Genomic DNA, 5,411 nt, shown 5'->3' with positions numbered 1-5,411 from the left:
CGAATGACTGGGTTCCTGACCCACAAGAGAGATTCAGAACAGCTCCAGACCTGGCTTCAGCCTGACCCAACCCCGGTGCTGCAGCCATCTGGAGACTGAACCAGCAGGTGCAAGATCTGGCTCTTCCTCTGTGTTAACTCTGGTTTTCAAATAAATAAATCTTCAAAAAATAATGTTTTGCACAGTTGTAAAACTTAAGAAAGCAGAATTCAAGTGTTCTATCTACCAAAGTTAATGAAGTATATCTGTAATACTTATGTATGCTCATTAGCCATTCCACAGTGCAGACAGATATTTGGAACATTCTGTTTACTCTAAGTAGAAATAATCTACATAGGTTCAAGTAATTAAAGTAAAATAAATGAATAAATCATATGGGATCTGTGAAACAGGACATTCAATCTTACATGTGCAGCACTAAATTCTCAGATGGACAGGAAAGCAGAGCAGAAAAAAATAAGCCAGTCCCCAAAACACAAGTATCATATGTTGACTCTGCCATAAACAGCCTTTAGGCAACTCACAAAATAAACAGATGTAAGTAATCAAGTGTATATACACACTCTCTCAGATGAATGGAGACAAGCACTCTGGGAAGTAAAGTTACATTACAGTATGCATCTCTTCTCCCAAATAAAAGTGGGATTCCTATTTTGAAATGTAAATATATCCGTACATCATGATACTAGATTTCCCACTTCTACCAATAACTACCATGTCATGAGACATTTAAATAGCTGAAAGCTAATCTTGTAACGGTTACTATGGGACTATACTACTGTAATCATTCAGGAAATAACAGTGGGGCTGGGAGTGGGGTGAACAGAGAGGGAGGAAAGGGGGGGAATCCCTATACCTACAAAACTGTACTGTGGTAAATCATAAATGTATTACAAGTTTTTTCTTAATACGTGAGCAGTTAAAAACTTAACATTTATGGAGAAAGGCATGAACTTGAGAATTTCAACAAACTCCAGTCATGACAAACTTGAGAAGTTCAACAAACTCCAAGCATACCATAATCAAATTTTTTAAAACTGAAGGAAAAACATTCAAAGAAAAATGCTTCATATAGGGAAAAATTATTTGACTGCATTATTTCTTATCAGAAATCAGGGAAGCTAGAAGAGAGGGAGATTTTCATACGTCGTGAAACACAGAGCTGTCAACACAGAACTTTATCAACAAATCTCTTTCATGAATTAAGGCAAAATACATTCTCAAATAAAAGAAAATGAACAGAACTACCCATCAGATCAGCTCTATAACAGCAGTGTACACTGAACAATCAGCAAGGTGGACTATCTAGCTTGGATCCTAACAAACCCTAATCATTTTGAAAGAACTTAAATCACATGTATGTTCTCTGAACATAATGAGATTTTCCCAAAAACTCAGCAATAGAAAAATAATTAGAAAAACATGGAAATATTTGGAAATTATAGCAGTACTAGGAGGCTGGCATTATGGCATAGAAGCTGGAATTCTTACATCAGACTGTGGTTCAATTCCTAGTTGTTTCGCTTCTGATCCAGCTGTCCACGAATATGCCTGGGAAAGCAGCAGCAAATGTGTCCAAAGTCTGGGTTCCTGCCATCCGTTTGGGAGTTGTGGATGGAACTCCAGGCTCCTGGCTTTGGCATGGCCAACCCCAGCTGCTGCAGTGTCCATTTGGGGAGTGGAGTGAACCAATGGAGAGAAATTATTTTTTTTAAAAGATTTTTATACTTTTATTGGAAAGGCAGATTTACACAGAAGAGGCAGAGAAAAAAGTGTTCTTTCCGCTGATTCACTCCTAAATGGCTACAATGGCTCAAGCTGAGCTCATCTGAAACCAGAAGATCAAAGCTTCTTCTGGGTCTCCCACACAGATGCATGGTCTCAAGGCTCTGGGCCATTCTCAACTGCGTTCCCAGCCCACAAGCAGGGAGCTGTATGGGAAGTGGAGCAGCCAGAACATGAACTGGCACCCATATGGTATCCTGGCACATACAAGACAAGGATTTAGCCACTGAATCATCACGCTGGGTCCACAAATCTTTTAAAAAGTAGCATCAAAGAAAATTGGAAAATATTCTGAATTAAAAGCAAACTTACAACACAACAGAGTTTGTAGGAGTGAAAAAGCAGGCAGAGTTGCTCTGTTGCTCTTTCACGTAGAAAATATTTTAAAAATGCAAAAATTTAATTTCTCCAACTTTAAATACACACACACTGTAAAGTTACACCAAAATTAAATATACTGCCAATTCAGAACTATCCACGTGGACCGAACCCCTGGAATGTGTACACATTGAGACTCTGGGTTGACATGAGCTGGCAGTTCCTCAGGGACGTGTGGGAGGTCGTGAGTGGTTTCCCACTTTGTTTCTCCTCTTCTCTCAGAAACAACAAGAAATAGCAAATTTGGGAGCAATGAATTTTTTATCTCAAGAAAAACACTTTTATGAAGCAATGAGAGTTATGCCACAATAACCGTTACTTTAAGTACTTCTGAAATTTAAACTCAATTTACTTTGGCTAAATTCTTTAACATTAATTTTGAGAGAAAGAAAGCTCTCCCATTTCCAAGGCTAATTTTTAAAAATTTTTCCATCAGAAACTTTCTCAAATCGATTATTTTCACCAAATACTACAAAAGAAGTAACTTGTGGCATTTCCTTTTCATTAATATTCAAACATGAGTGTCTATGTTCATAAAATGTTAACAAATGTTCTGTTTAAAACTAACAAATAAGGGAGCCAGGATTGTAGTATAGCAAATAATGCAGCTGCCTGCAATGCTGTCTTCCCACTGAGGTGCCAGTTTGAGCCCTGGCTGCTCCACTTGCCATCCAGCTCCATGCTAATGGCCTGGGAGAGCAGTGGAAGATGGCTCAGGTACTCAGGCCTCTGCCATCCGCATGGGAGACCCAGGTGAAGCTCCTGGCTCCTGGCTGCAGCCTGGCACGGACCTGATGGCTATGGTCATTTGCAGAGTAACCAGTGGATGGAACATCCCCCTCTGTTAGTCCCTCCTTCTAACTCTTTCAAAATAAATCATTTCAGAAAGGTAATTTTTAAAAATCTAACAAATGAATAAAATCAACTCTCAAGCATCAAAGTTTTCTTAGAAACATTCTGTAATACTATTGAGCAGCAGTGTGTGAGGGTAAACAGACAAATCTGCATCATTTAGCCTAAGGATTTCCAAATTACTTTTTAAAATCTTGATGGCATTTAAGAGTACCAGAACATTTTCAGGAAGGCAAATCTAATCATGTAACTTTCAGAAAATTTTCCAGGATCACATTACTACAGATATGAAAACAAATTTTAGATTAAGTAATTGAATAACTAAAATTACACTCATAGGATATCTGCCAGCAAATGAGGTTTCTTCAACATTATCAACAAAGAAATCTTTTATGAGTCTATTACCATGTGCCTGCACTAATTAATTTTTTAGCTTTATAGCATGATAATTCACAAATATACCTACCAGAGAATCCAATATTTGCAGCAACCATTTAGATGAATTATTTTTTTATAAACAGGAGAAATCTAACTTGCCATTACCGAACAATTTCTTTAAAACAATTTTTTTTTTAATTTATTTGAAAAGCAGAGTTGCAGAGAGAGGTAAGACAGAGTCCTCTATGTACTGGTTCACTCCCTCCAGGGCTACAACGACCAGACCAAAGGCAGATCTTCCCAAGGTCTCTCCATGGGTGCTTCTGCTCCTTTCCGAGGCACTTCGGCAGGGAGCTGGAGTGGCGGTAGGGCACCTGGGTTTGCAGTCAGCACCCATACGGGATGCTGGTAAGGCTAGCATGCCCACAACACTGGCCCCAGAAATTGTTCAATAAAGCAACAATTCAACATTATGAGCATCTAAAGTAAAGCGATGACTTTTCTACATGGCAAATGTCAGCCTAGTCATGAGTATTCTCTTTTTTACTGTATAATGCATATTTTAACATAACTTTCCTCTAATGGTCTTCAGCTTTAAGTGGACATACTTTTTTTAAGATTTGTTTTTATGGAAATGTCAGATTTACAGAAGAAAAGAGAGAAAGATCTTCCTTCCACTGGTTCATTCCCCAAGTGGCCATAACGGCCAGAGCTGAGCCTATCTGAAGTCAGGAGTTTCTTCCGGGCCTCCCACATGGATGCAGAATTCAAAGACTTTGGGCCGTCCTCTCTTGCTTTCCCAGGGCACAAGCAGGGAGCTGGATGGAGAGTGGAGCAGTCAGGACATGAACCGGTGCACAGCAAGGACTTTAGCCACTAGGCTATTGCACCAGGCCCTAATGGATATACTCTTGTGTAAGTCTACTTTTCACAAGCTGTTTTTGGCTTTCCGTTGCCATATGCATATTCACAAGCAATTTTTAGGAATTAATCAATTTTAAAGTTTCTGGTTCAAAATCAAAAGTTTTCTTCAAAAGATTATTACAAGATAATTGCAGTAGTACCTGCAGGTACATATGAGGGTTAAGAGAAAATACATTCTTAAGAGAATTCTTTGTCCTTTCTGGAGTGTCTCTTAGGCTCCCTCTGCTGGCTATGCCATACTCACATAAAGGAGGAAAAAACAACTTCTTTTTCTTTAGGACAAGTGATATACAAAACAGGATGAAGCCGACAGGTAACTGAGCATTTCAAAAAAGCGAGTGAAGACTTGGAATGCTCTCAATACAAACCAAAGCTGCCTGGGCCGATGGAGATGTTGACTACCCTAACTGGACCATTACACTTTCCATACATGTACTGAAGTATCATACTGTGGCCCACAAATATGACAGGTTTGCAGAAAGATCAGAGGAAATGCATATGAAACACTACACACAAGGTTCAAAACACTGGGACAACATCAAGTTATCTTTTAATTCCATTTCTCCATAAACTTTTTAAAGACATCCTTATATATAGTAAGAAAGGAGTACCTCAGCGTGTGGTGTGTGTGTACAGAGGGTTAAGCCATTTGGGATGCCTGCGTGTCACACAGGGCCAATTCAGATCGTGGCTGCACCACTTCTCATCTAGGTCCCCGCTAGTCCATACGGGAAGCAGCAGATGGTGCTTCAAGTACTGGAGCGCCTGCCACCTGAGCAGGAGACCTGGCTGGAACTCCTGAGGAACCAGTGTGAACCCGTGAATGGAAGATCCTCTCACTATCACTCTGCCTTTAAAATAAATAAATGTTAAAAAAAAAAGAGGGGTGAAGAAAGATGGGGGGAACTGAAATTGAAAATAAAGGAGGTTATTTTCAAACCTGAACGTTAATCATTAAACTGGTATATCAACTACATAAGCATTTAGTATAAGTCAACTATGAACAGTTACCATTTAACACTAGAAAAATTAAAAATTCAAATATATTTCACAAACTTCATTAGAACAAAAAGGTTACACCACACTACTTAATC

The sequence above is a fragment of the Ochotona curzoniae genome, unplaced genomic scaffold, assembly GCF_017591425.1.
Source record: "Ochotona curzoniae isolate NIBS_2020 unplaced genomic scaffold, NIBS_Ocur_1.0 patch425, whole genome shotgun sequence".
NCBI classification, from domain to species: Eukaryota; Metazoa; Chordata; class Mammalia; order Lagomorpha; family Ochotonidae; genus Ochotona; species Ochotona curzoniae.
Note: the sequence above shows the minus strand (reverse complement) of the source record.